The sequence below is a fragment of the Callorhinus ursinus genome, unplaced genomic scaffold, assembly GCF_003265705.2.
Source record: "Callorhinus ursinus isolate GAN/ISIS: 27379988/994484 unplaced genomic scaffold, GSC_fseal_2.0 scaffold54, whole genome shotgun sequence".
In the NCBI taxonomy this organism is placed as follows: domain Eukaryota; kingdom Metazoa; phylum Chordata; class Mammalia; order Carnivora; family Otariidae; genus Callorhinus; species Callorhinus ursinus.
This window is the reverse complement of record NW_027397116.1, coordinates 3104479-3118333: the sequence shown is the minus strand read 5'-3', so window position 1 is coordinate 3118333 and position 13855 is coordinate 3104479. Positions and strand designations below refer to the sequence as shown.

Here is a 13855-nt window from a genome sequence, read left to right as displayed (position 1 = left end):
AGACAGGGGTGAGGTGATACCTCATTGTGGTTTTGATTTGCATTTCCCTGATGATGAGTGATGTTGAGCATCTTTTCGTGTGTCTGTTGGACATCTATATATCTTCTTTGGAGCAATGTCTGTTCATGTCTTCTGCCTGTTTTTAAATTGGATTATTTGTTTTTTTGTGTGTATGTGTATTTTGAATTGTATAAGTTCTTTATATATTTTGGAGACTAACCCTTTATTGGATATGTCATTTGCAAAAATCTCCTCCTATTCAGTAGGTTGTCTTTTAGTTTTGTTGATTGTTTCCTTTGCTGTGCTAAAGCTTTTTATTTTGATGTAGTCCCAACAGTTTATTTTTGCTTTTATTTCCCCTGCCTCAGGAGACGTATGTAGAAAAACATTGCTGCAGCCGATGTCAGAGAAATTACTGCCTGTGCTCTCTTCTAGCAATTTTATGGTTTCAGTATCACATTTAGGGCTTTGATCTATTTTGAATTTATATTTGTATATGTTGTAAGACAGTAGTCCAGTTTCATTCTTTTGCATGTGGCTGTCCAGTTTTCCTAACACCATTTGTTGAAGAGACTATCTTTTTCCCTTTGCATATTCTTTCCTGGTTTGTCAAAGATTAATTGATCAAGTAGTTGTGGGTTTATTTCTGGGTTTTCTGTTCTGTTCTATTGATCTATTGTCTATTTTTGTGCCAGTACCGTACTGTTTTAATTACTGCAACTTTGTAACATAACTTGAAGTCTGGAATTGTGATACTACAAGTTTTGTTTTTCTTTTTCAAGCTTTCTTGGGCTATTAGGTCTCTTTTGTGATTCCATACAAATTTTAGGATTTTTTCTAGTTCTGTGAAAAATGCTGTACAGTTGAAATGTTTTATATATGGTGTATCCATTAACAAATTATTGGAGCTAGAGTTATTTTTTATTGTTTTTGTCTTTAACTTTTCTGCTAGTATTAAAAGTGCTTTACATAACACCATTACAGTATTAGACTATTCTGAATTTGGTTATATTCTTACCTTTACAGTGAATTTTATACTTTCACATATAGTCAGGCTTCCTGATAGAGTTCTCGAATGGACCATTCTTGAGCCTAGGTCCAGCAGGACAGTCCTGGATCCTGGTTCTGTGGGGCCAACTAGGCACCAGTGATCCCTGGGGTGGGCCTGGTGACTGGCTCATGGAGGCAGGCCTGCAGCCTGGATCCTAAGTTGATGTCAGCTGGCCTGAAGCTTGAAGCCACAGGAGCCAACCTGGGACTAGAGGGAAACTTGAGGCTGAGTCTGCAAGGGCCGGCCTGGTGCTGGGGTGGAGTTGGCACATGGGTCCATGGAGGACAGGCCAGGTCCTGAGTCTGTGGGGGCTGGCTTGATACCAGGGTCCACTGGTGGCATGCCTGGTGCCTGGGTTTATGGAAGCAGTCCTGCTGCTGGGACTGCAGTGTTTTGGGCTTGAAGCCTGGATCTGCAGGGGTGGGCCTGCAGCTGGGGTTCACAAGAGCTGGCCTGGTGCTGGACCAGTCCTGGAGTCCGAGTCCATGGGGACCAATCTGGCCTCATGGTCTACTTGGACAGGCCCGGACTCCAGTTCCCAAGGCTCCAGGGGCTGGTCTGAAACAGGTGGAGACCTAGAACCTGTGGGGATGGGTCTGGTGCTGGGGCGGGTCAGGAGCCTGGAGCTATGGAGCCAGGCTGGTATGAGGGCCAACCTAGAGCCTTCATGACCCAGTCACCAGGCCCACCCAATGGTCACTGGTGCTAGTTGGCCCCACAGACCACAGTGAAGTTGGGTGTTCATTTCACTCTCCTTCCCCCATGAGGAGGGTGCCTCTCTGTGAGCTCCCGGGGTTTGGGGGGACGAGTGATGGAGGGAATGTGATACTGTATTCCTAACCTCTTGAATATGTCTTTCTTAATATAAGTGCTCCACCCAGGTGCTGTAATCTCTCACCTGGAGGACTTTGCTCTTGTGAAGGTATTTTCCTGTATGGATAGTGTTCAAATTGATGTTTCTGTGAGGAGACAAGAACTGGAAATTCCTATATCTCCATCTTGCTGACATCACCCCTCCTGGTTAGGGACTTGGACTCCCTTGGCAAAATACCTTTTACCATATAACATAATCACGGAAGTGACATCTCATCAGATTCACAGATTCCACCCACATTCAACCCCGGAGCAGCATATAAGGCAAGAGTCACTGGGTTGCCTTCGAATTCTGCCTCCCACAAAGGGGCTAATAATAGTATTTACCTCAAAGGGTTGTAAGTTATATACGAAAAGCATTCAGAACAGTTCTTGGCACGTAGTAAGTGCTCAGCAAACATTAGCCAAAAACATTACTAAATGAGAGTATTTTGTTTTTGTTTTTGTTTGTTTTTTTTTTAAGAGTTCTTGGATTATTTACCTTGGCTTCAGAGCCAAGTATCACTGGGAACTCAGTAGATGTTTGTTAAGTGAATGCATAAATCTATCTCATGCAGATATATAAAATAGCATTTCACCAAAATAAGCAATTTTGGAGGTCAGGTCATCCAGTCCCACATCTACATTTTTAACGATGTTGAGGCCCACATCGGTGGAATGACCACAGATCACCAACTAGGGACAGAATGGCCACCAGATGACAAACCGCCAGATTCTCTAATATCTCACTGCATTCCACTGTGCTGCAGACACTGACCCAGACCCATCTTCTCAACTGGTTTATCCAGCTGCCTCCAGACAAGGGCAAGGGTCTCCTAATGGCACCCAGAGGGGTGCTTGGCAAACAAAGGGTAGGTGGATTAAATTTTACTCTCTGTGACATCATGTGAGTCATCTGACTCTAACCAGTTCTAGTACCAAAGGCCATCTCTCCCTCTCCTTACTTATAAGCAAGATGCGCACTGTGATCATTCTTCGGAAACAGTTTTAAGAGTAGATAGACCCTTACCCACCTTCTAGAACAGGGTTGCATGGGTTATGTTTTTGTGCAATGTCAGGTCCAGAGATATTACAAAGAATTTTTCTTGAAGAATATTGGTCACTCATACCTCCCTTCTACCCCAACTCTCTTCTCTGATTTGTTATCATCCCTAATTCTTTTCATCATCTCAGATGCTATATGTTTTAATTTTTAATTTTGCTTGCAGTGTCTCCCCCGTTATGATGTCAGCTCCCTGTGGGAGGGCATTGCTCTGCGTCGTGTTCCCTGTCCAACCACCAGCTGCTGGAAGGGTGCCTGGGACAAAGTTGGTGCTGAATAAATACTTTTTGAATGGAGAATGAAATGGGTTTGGGGAAAGCTCGGTCGAGAGCTTAAAATTGGGTTCTTCCCTTTAGAATCTCTCCTGGCCTTTCTTCCAAGAATATGTGTTAAGACTCTCCCAGATGAGATGTGCTGTCCTGCCGCATTTCCCATGAATAATGACAAGCACATCTGGGCACACTGCTCTGCAGGGCAAGGTCATGAGGCCCTCAAATTTTCTCTCTCATTTTTTTCAATGAGGAGCCTGAGGCCCACAAGGGTTCCATAGCTCATTCTTTGGGCTGGAACCTCAAATCTGCTGACATTCAGACCACTACTCTTCCAACTGCATGCTTCCTGAGGCATCATTCAGTTCATTTCTCTGCCACATAATAGCTAACATTTTTAAATGATTACCTTGGTCCAACAATCTTTTATCAGGTGGAAGCATGAAACTTGATAGAACAGTTCCCAACTATAAGAAAACACATAAGATACTTAAATGGACATATAGATCAAATCTCAGTGTTAAAAAAAATGCCATTAGTCATCTAAATTCCATCCCCATAATGGAACTTAATTATGATGATCATCTCTTTTAATTGTGTTTTCAGGAATTTAAAAAGAACATATCAGACATCTAACCTCTCTGATGAGTTTGAAAAGAAGAGAAAATGTAATGAGTACAGGAAGGACAAAACGGAGGGCTCCCTCTCTTTCTCTCCCTCTGTTTGTGTCTCTGTTTCTGACTCTTTTTCTATCATACACGTACCCAGACACACACTTGCTTTACTCTTTTTTGCCTGTAGATTCTGGGACTCTTGCAGGTCCTTTGTTAGGTGGTGAGAACTTTTTGGAAGGATTGAAGGCAATTGGAGGGTCAGACAGCATGGTGCAGTGGAAAGAGAGCTGAGCCTGGAAGCATCGAACTTGGGTTTCCTTTTGTCTCCCTCACGAACCACCTATGAGCATCCAGGCAAGTCATGTCCTTGGGTCTCAATGGTCAGTGGTAAAAGGTTGTCTTACTGCTATGAATAGTAAATAAGGGCTGATGAGTGCCTTCCTGTTTTTTGTTGCAATGGTCAGTCTATGTACTAAGCTTCACCGGTAGGACAATTGCTCTCAAACTTTGGAGGACGTGAGAAGCACCTGGAGTGCTTGGCAGACATTGGATTCCAGGCCACACTCTGAGAGATTCCTATTTAAGAGTCTGGGACAGGGCCCAAGAATCTGCAGTTCTAGCATACATTCCTGGAGCTTCTGCTGCATGCAGTCAGACTGAACACTGCGTTCTTGGAAGCACTGTTCTAAAGTTATGGGATTTCCATTTAATTTTGGCAGATTGATCAGAAAAAGCATCTATATGTTCAAGACCAGGATGCCATGTTGCAGTCTTATTACAACTTAATGTAGAGGAAGATTAAAGCCAAGGAAAATGAAAATGAAAAAAATAAGATTGGCTCATTAGACAGGTTAATAATCTCCAGTGTGCAAAGTTAGGCAATGCCCATGGGTTCACTGGGTGCTTTTTTAGGCCTAGATAGAGATAGAGGGAAAGGAGAAATCTTTTGGTACAACCCAACCATATTGGTGAGACTACACTTAATTTTTCACAACTCCCTTCTGGATTGATTTTACATATTATTTTCCAAAGGAGGAAAGTAAGACTAGTGAATTGTCCAAAGTCACATAGCTACTAAGCAACAGAGGCTTGATTTTTAAGCCAGACCTTTTAGCTTCAAAGCTTTTGTGCTATTTACCATATACCTCACTGCCCCTATGTTACAGGATGCCTATGAACATATATATGGATGTTTCCTCAGGCTTGGGGTAGATGGAGTAGAGAGAAAAACAGAGAAGAAATTGAATGAAAGAAGAGAAATAAGGAGGTAGAAAATGCAGAGAAAAATATAGTACCCATGGTGAAGAGTATCACAGGAGGACTGATACCTAAGATGGTACTGCTTGGGACAGGGGCAAAAACACTTGGAAAAATCAAGATGAAACTAACAATGACTTTGGGGCTTGGAATCCTCTTTAGAGTACTCCCAACTCCTCTGCCTCAGGGAGCAAATCCTAAGGACAGGAGTGGGTTATATCAACTGATATAAAGTGTAAATGACTGATACGGTTCAAAGCACAGGTTGCCAGGGATGCTTGTATTTTAACAGGAAAGGAACATTTAGTTAAAGGAATGCATGTCTAATTGTGGAATTTCAGACCACAGTTGACAATTAGGAGTGAGTCAGGTGGCTTCCCCATTGCATCTAAAAAAAAACAAAAACAAAACACATAGTATAAGAGCCTTCTTGCTCTGCTTCTGGCTACTGCAGAGGCGAGTGGGACATTATTCAAGTACAGGCTAGATTTCCAGGAAAAAAGTTGATTTGTGGGCTACGTCCTGAGTCTTAGAGTTGTATTTAGAGGTTGAAAGAAGGCTAACCTAAGGCCATTGTCTTCTGACTAATGACCCATTTCTTTGCTCCACTTCCATTCCCGTGCTCTCACGGCAGAGTCCTTCTTCCTGCTCAGAGCAGCCCCAGAGCAGGCCATTGAGTGAACAGCACATGTTTATAGCCACCTGCAGCTCCTTTTTGTGCGGCCACCTGGCACTGAGGAGTCCTGTGTTATCAGAGCAGCTGTCCCTGACCTATATAAGATTCCTGCATTTAGTCCAACAACCTCTGCAAACCCTCTGGGGTCTGGGGTCAATGACTCCAGCAAATGCTGCCCATGTTCCTTGAAGAGGTGCCTTTAGGGAGTGAGGCTTTCACCCTCTGTCATCAGATAGAAGAAAGTCTACTTTGCTCTTGAGCCAGCCAACTGCCCAAAGATCAAGCCCAGAAAATTCCCAACTTCATGGGAATCTTGTGTTACCTCTTCCAGAAGCCATTAGAGATTGGAGGGTCAGCTTCTTTTCCCATTTTCACTTACGTATTCATTAACAAATAGTTACTGAACAGGGCACCTGGGTGGTTCAGTTGGTTAAGTGTCTGCCTTCAGCTCAGGTCAGGAACTCAGGGTCCTGGGATCGAGCCCCGCATCAGGCTCCCTGCTCAGCGGGGAGCCTGCTTCTCCTTCTCCCTCTGCCTCTCCCAGCTGCTTGTGCTCTCTCTCTCTCCCAAATATATGAATAGATAAAATCTTAAAATAATAGTTATTGAACACCTGTGTTTGGCCATTACTGTGCTAAGTACTGTGAGTCCTCAGGAGCCCACAGGCTAGTGAGGGAGACAGGTACATTAAAATCCAGGGGAAGTCTGGAAACAGAGGCAGGGTGGGATGCTGTGGGGACATGTGGGAGTATGGTCGTACCTTATCCAGACTAGGGCTTCAGAGACAATGTCCTGGAGGAAGTGTCAGCTAGGCTACACCTGGCAGGACTATCGTAAGGTAGGGGAGTGAAGGGTAGGGGTGTGAGGACTAGAGTCTTCCAGACAGAGGGACAGCATCAAAAGAGACCCAGAGGCTGGAGAAAGGTTGCATGATGGGGAACTCCCTAGCAGTTCAGCAGCAAGAATGGAGGAGTATGTGGGAGGGGGGCATTAGAGATAAGGCAATGTGGGAGATGTAAGCAGGGCCAGAGCATACAAGCTCTGTTAATGACGGATTATTATTCTGAGGGCAATCCAAGGTCAGTTCAGGGACTCACTTGATTGTTTGTCCCCTACGTTATAGCCAGTGAGTGTAAAGGACACCTCTATCACCAAATCTCCCATGGGCAGAGGAACTGTTGGCTGACTTTTGAGAACCTTCCCATGCATTGCCTTACACCATCCTCTCAAGAGCCCCAGGAACACATGGGGCATTCTCTGTTTTACCCCTAGTTCACAGATTTCCAAACCGAAGCTCAGCAAAGGGGATAGACTTGACTGAAATCACACAGGGAGTACACATGTAAAGACAGGATATAGACGCAGGATAATGGTAAGTGACAATATGATAGGCAAATCAGAAAAGGTCATAGACAGAGGCAGAGTTACTGTGAAACTCCTCTTAGCTCCCAGGACCACCCACTTCCATGGGTGCCTTCAAAGACCTTGGAGAAGTTCTTGTGATGTGTGCTTGGCTTTTGTGTCATGGGCTTTTGTGAAACTTGCCTTGTTGAGATATTCCAGAAGCAATCAGTTAAGACCTTCTCTTTCACTCTGCCTTCCATTCTACCACTCCATCCCCCTTCCCCTGAGATGGGGTGGGGCTGTGAGGGCTGTGCGCAATTTTGAGATTGGTTAAAGGGCTGTTGAGTTGGGGTTAAAATTTGGGGCAGCTGAATGTTTTTCATAACCATTTCTGTGCAGAGTTAATCTGTTGCTAGCCAAGCTGGTACAGAAATGGCTCCCAGGAATATGCCTATGGCCCCTGTTCCAATCCATCGATGAAACAAAGATGCGGGGTCAAGGGTCACATGATGCCTGGCAACAGAAGCTTGTAGATCATGGGAGAGAAAGAAGACTTGAAATGTAGGGAGCCAGAAGCTAGTCTTTGGAAAATTCTTCCAGATATTTTATTGTAAGTGGAGGATTTGCTTTTTGTGGATGACTAATCAGAATGACTAATCTGAACTTTTCTTAGGTCAGAAATATACTTAATAATGGAGTGTGTACAATTATAAACACACACACACACACACATACACACCCAGGATATGCAGAACGTGAGGGTGCCTGTAATGGGAGTTACATGAGGCAGAATTTATCAGAATTCCCGATGCCTGTGTTGGCTGGGACAGACCTTTGTGATGCAGAACAGAGTACATCTGTGTGTGTTTACATGTTTTGTGCATCCCAACCACCAATAGTAACAAACAAATTTAATTAACCATGCTAAAAGAAAGACTAAATTATCTTTTCATTCTCTTTGGTGGAAAATGGTACAAATATATGTAAGCATACAAAATAGTATGTACCTATGGATGCATACAAAATATGGATGTATGCAAAATAATATGCAGCTAAAAATGTAGGGAAAATATAAACATATATCTGGCAGTTAATTGATAAAAACGTGTGGGCTTTTTTCCTGAATTTTGTGATGTCTGTTATACTGGCTGGCTTTTAAAATTGTATAGTTCACTTCTTATTTCATCCTAAATAGTTACTTTCCAGTCAAACTTGAACGATTAGTTTTGTTCCTTCTTTTAAAAAGCCCCTCCCTCTTCTCTCCCTCTCCTTGGTGGTCCCCGCTTCCTCTCAGATTCCCTGATCCGCTCGGGACACAGGGATGTTGTAAGCCCTGGGCTACTACGGTCTGGGGCTGTTCAAGGCTTGGCTGAGGAGGTGCTGTTTGCACTGGGCTTTGATGAAGGATGCAATTTTCTCTTGAGGGTCCTAGCCAGTTATCTACCAGTGAGTTTTAGCCAGGAGAGCATTGCATAGAGTCCTAAGTGGATCCTACCACAAGATGGGGATCCTAACCAGCCCGTAAGGCTCGAACACAGCCCGAAGTAGGTGGTGGGTTTTCTGTCCACGTGATGTGAGTGTTGACGCCTTCCTCACAAGCAGAATCGACGATGAGGTTGGTAGGAGGGTCAGTTCCGACTTAAGCGGGGAAGGTGGCCTAAGACTCATCTGAATTGAAACCCAAACCCGAACCACCACTAAGCTTCATTTCCCCTGATCACAGGCTCTCCCAGGAGCCATCTTAAAATGCCCTGTTTTGTGAAGCCATTCCTGCGGTGGCATACAATATCTGCTCAATAATTATTTGTTAGTATTACTTAATATCTTTGCAACTTGGTTTTCCCATCTGTCAAATGGATCTCATGGGGTCACTGTGAACACTAAGCACTAAAACGTAGGTAAAGCCCCTAGCACTTGCCTGTATACAGCAGGCAATAAATAAATGTTATTTCCATTTCCTCTTCTCCGGTGTAATGAAGCATTCACTACTTAGTCAAGCTTTTACCTGGCCTCATTCTCCTCCCCAAACGTGCAGAGGGCTGGTTAGGGGAGCACTCTGCTGCAAAACACCTCTTGCCTCCTAATGATGTCCTCCTTTGGCCTTTCTCTTCTTCCTAGCCTAATATCCCACCTCGAATGTCATTTATTTAGCAAATATTTGTTGAACTCTATGTACAAAGCTCTTTGCATTTTCACAACTGCTCATGAGGTGGGTACCTCAGCTGTTGTCATTTTACTGGTGAGGACTGCTGTTGGGAGGTGGACTCACTTGCTCCAAGGTACACAGCTGGTGAGGGGGTCACAGCCAGGGTTGAAACAGGGCTGCCTGTTTTCCCAGGCTGAGCACTTCTGCATGGGGCTGTCCTGCCTTGCCTTTACTCCAGGTCAAACTGAGATTTCTGGTGGCTGGACAGCAGGTGACATGCACATCCTTGTACCCTCCCCAGTAGGGCTTGGCCAAGGTGGTGTGCAGCCAGTGTGGCTCATCAACTGAGCCAGAGGCGGGAGACTAGAAACCTCAGAGACCAGTCTTGTTGCCTTTACACAGCAGCGTTGTCCCAGGCTTGGACCTGCTCAGGAGACACGGGAGTGGTTTAATGTAATTAAAAAGGTGAAGGTATTCAGGGGTGAGTGCATGGCTCAGTAGGTTGAGCATCCAGCTCTTGGTTTTGGCTCAGGTCATGATCTCAGGGTTGTGGGATTGAGCCCCGAGTCAGGTTCCCTGCTCAGCAGGAAGTCTGCTTGAGATTTTCTCTTTCCCTCTCCCTCTGCGCCTCCCCTCTGCATGCTCTCTCTCTAAAATAAATAGATCACTTTTTTTAAAAGGTGTTGGTCTTCAAACATCTAGCTTTTAATACTCTTGTTGGTTATTTGCTAATTTCCTCCTCACTTGTGCCAAATTCTACACTGTATGTTGTTAGGAACTTAAGAGGTGTATGCACCTGTGTGGTAGGCCTGTTGAGACCTACTCTGATAGTTCTGGAGTTGGGGGTGAGAATCCTTTAATACTAAAGCTACTATTTTTTGAGCATCTACCATGTACCAGTTTGTCCACAATCTTCACAGGAACTCTACCAAGTAGGCACAGTGATTTCCATTTTTTAGATGAGGAAACTGAGGCTCAGATAGTTCAAGATACTTGTCCACACAGCTGACTTTGGTAAGGTACAAATATATATCCAAGTTTATAGAGTTCCAAATCTGTTGTCCCTCCTGTCAAAGGCACTGTTGCCCTCTATGATGACCAAATCTTTTCTGGTCTAGCCCTGCTCTGTCAAGCCTTCAGTCAAGTCTTATGGTCGGGGCCACCAGATTTGCTCTGCGTCACGCATGACGTGTGCTCAGTGTTCTGATGGCCCCAAGACGGAAGCCGAATCCAGCCACAGCATCCTTGCCAGCCAATGTCAATTCCAGGGTTGATCCACATCCTACAGAAGCCTATAGAGGCTTTTGGCGCTGGAAGCCGGGAAAGAAAATGCTCTGATGACTGCAATGTTAATAAGGGGCAAACCTCAATATGATTTGTCCCTTACAAAGGCCACTCTGTCCTCAGTCGACAGCACAGGAGTCCTATTGCAGCCGCGAGTCCGGCCACCCTGGCTCGGCTACTGTCTCCCCGTGTGGAGCAGGCCAGGCGGGCCTGATAACATCACCCGGGCATAGTGGTGCTTTGTGTGCATTCGGGGCTCTGGTTACCTGGGGCAGGCAGGATGCAGGCTCCGGGGCCCGAGGCCAGGAGGGAGGCAATGACTAAGTAAAAACAAGCGCGAAAGGGGAGTGTTTGGGAAACGCCAAAGGAAGTTTCTTCCCCACTATATCCTCAAGGTGCTTCCCAAGGAGGCTCCTTGATCACTGCCCTCAAATTCAGCAAAGAAAAGGAATTCGGGCAGGACGTTTCCGCCATTGGTGGCCTTGGGTTTGTGTGTGTGCTTCTGCTCACGCCTGGAAGTGGGGCAGCTTGCTAGTACAGACACTTCTCCCTGGTCCCTGGGGCCTCTGAGGCGTGACAGATCCCGGACGAACTGTCTCCTGAGCCGTGGTTGGGGTGCCGGTGACTTCTTCATCTGAAGCCAACAGCCATGATTTGCCTTTGAGCATAAGACACATGGTTCTCAAGCTTTCAGTTCAGAGAAAAGCAGCCTGAGAAAGCTTCGGCCTGGAGCCTATTCCAAGAGGCTGAGTTGGAGGAGGGCAGCCGGGCTCCCTTCTGGGGATGAGTCTGATCCTTTGAGCCTTGCGCCGGAGGCCGGCGACTTAAAACATCAAGTGTAGGCGGTGGGGTTGGTCGCTGTCACCTCAAGTGTCCTCTTGCTGGTCCCGCCTGTTCCCTCTTGGCATCACTTGTTCTGGGTGTCCACATCCGCCCGTACCCCGTATATTCTGCGGTGACCTCTCTGCCACATGGAGTGTCCTGCCTGGGTCCGCTTGTCACACCCCTTCGCCCACACCTCCTGCTGCTGCTCTCTTTCCCCTCCTGATGAAACCTGTAGGTGTCCCAGGTCCCAGAGCTTCGAGGTCCAGGAGAGCAGCAGAAGCTCATAGAATAAAGGAATTCTAAGGTCTGAAATTAGTTTCCCACAAGTTCGGCAACTTCAAACAAAATCTGTTCTCTCGCAGTTCTGGAGGGCAGAAGCCCCCAGTCCAGGTGCCGGCAGGGGCTGACATTCTGAGGGTCCTCGGGGAGGTCACTTCTCTGCTCTCGCGGCGTCTGCTGGCTCCCGGCATTCACTGGTTTGCGGCCCCATCACTCTGTCTCTGCTTCTGTGAAACATGGCCTCCTCCTCTGTGTGTGTGTGTCTCTCTCTCCTCTCTTGGGAGGGCACTGGTTGCATTCACCGATTCTGGAGTTAGGATATGGACATATATTTTGGGGGAGGCCAGGATTCCACCCACTACAGGGGTTAAAAGCAAATAACACTCGAAGGTATTGTCAACACTGTGCTGTATGTGCATTTTTAAACATGGAACTCCACTGTCTTAATTCAAAAGAACAATCCCTAGTGGAAATTTTGGGCCTGCTTACAGGCAGGCCCTGTGCTGCATTTTGGAGCAGGACTTTTGGCTCGTTTATTTCCTTCCGATCACACCAGGTGCTCTATCCTTGAAACGCCACAAAGGGAAGCAAGCTTCAGGGTTCCCTGAGAGTGAGAGAATGTGGCCCCTGAGGCACGTGGTGGTCACCAGGGCAGAGTTTTCTTTCGTGAGTTGCTTTGGAAGACGTATCGTCATCCCCTGTGGAGCCGGAGGGGGGCGGTGGGGCGGTCCCAGGGCTCTTTGCAAGGGAGAGTTGCCGCCTGAACAAGGGGGCCCCTTGGAAGCTGGACTCTGGGAAAATCCCTGCCCACAGACAGGTGGCTACCTTCCAGCTGGTCCTGGAAGGATTGAGGAAGAAGAGGAGGGGTTCTGTTTCTCTGATTCTCAATGCTTGGCCTTTCCACAACAGAGCTGGCCAGGCCTCCACATTCTAGAGTTTCCGAGGGAAGCCAACTTTGGAAGGACCTCTGGCCCCTTTGGAAATGGGTGCGGCAAGGAGTTCATAAACTCAGAGAATGTATTTGTTCTTCTGCTTCCTAGAATGTCCCTCCCACCTGCAGTATCTACCTTCTATCAGGGCGGACCTCCCTGACCACCCTGTCAAGCAGAGCATTCGCTCATACACTTTATCTTCTTTCTTGACCCAATTTCTTCCTTCCAGAACTCACCATCTATCTTGAGGACAGGACTTTGTGTGGTAAAGATTTTTGACTAAATAAGTGATTTATAAAACTGGAAAGGATTCACGAAACCGCTGACTCGATGCAGCCACCTGCCTTTATGGTGGCAAAGCTTTGTTATCATCTTTGGTTCAGGGTAGAAGCCGGTGAGGCCTGGGGAGGGCAGACAATTCTATGAGGTCACAACATTTTAGGAGATGGGGAAATAAAGCTGGAATCTGTGATTTCCGTTCCGGGAGCTTTGTGCTCACTATTGAACTATTAAATCAGCTTCCATTTGGTTTCAACGCGGTGCTCTGCTTTCATGATCAAGTGGTTTCCCCCCGGGGTGAGAGCAGGAGGACTGGTAGTCGGAAATGTGGATGAGGAGTTCCTCAGGCATGATAGATGCCCAGCTAAACCCAGAACACCGAAGGCAACTCTCCAATAACTTGAGCTGGAACATGCTATTACAGTGACGTTAATAGCAGCTGATTGTGCGCGTGTGAGAGACAGAGAGACAGAGAGAGGGGGGGGAGAGAGAGAGAGACGGGAGAGAGAGAGACAGGAGAGAGAGACAGGGGAGAGAGAGAGACAGAGAGGAGAGAGAAACAGGGGAGAGAGAGAGACAGAGAGGAGAGAGACAGAGAGACAGAGAGAGAGACAGAGAGGAGAGAGAGAGAGACAGGGGAGAGAGAGACAGAGAGGAGAGAGAGACAGGGGAGAGAGAGAGACAGAGAGGAGAGAGACAGAGACAGAGAGAGAGACAGAGAGGAGAGAGAGAGACAGAGAGAGACAGGAGAGAGAGATGGAGAGAGAGAGAGAGACAGAGGAGAGAGAGAGAGAGACAGAGAGAGAGAGACAGAGAGGAGAGAGAGAGACAGAGAGACAGAGAGAGAGACAGAGAGGAGAGAGAGAGAGACAGAGGAGAGAGAGAGACAGAGAGAGAGAGACAGAGAGGAGAGAGAGAGACAGAGAGGAGAGAGAGAGAGAATGAGCATGACCGTGTGTTGGGAGGAGACTGTGCGGAAGGCAG

At 46.5% G+C, this 13855-nt stretch overlaps 2 long non-coding RNA genes across 2 annotated transcripts in view; one reads left to right on the top strand and one right to left on the bottom strand.

Annotated features, from left to right (window-relative positions):
• LOC141371026 (uncharacterized) overlaps positions 1–13855 on the top strand; it is a 271216-nt gene that overhangs the window by 10641 nt on the left and 246720 nt on the right. The gene's annotated exons all lie outside the window — the stretch shown is intronic.
• On the bottom strand, positions 3051–7558 carry LOC141371025 (uncharacterized). The gene is made up of 3 exons (XR_012375627.1): positions 7328–7558; positions 3645–3702; positions 3051–3221 (listed from the first exon to the last, which is right to left on the bottom strand). It is a non-coding gene; the product is annotated as an uncharacterized lncRNA (long non-coding RNA).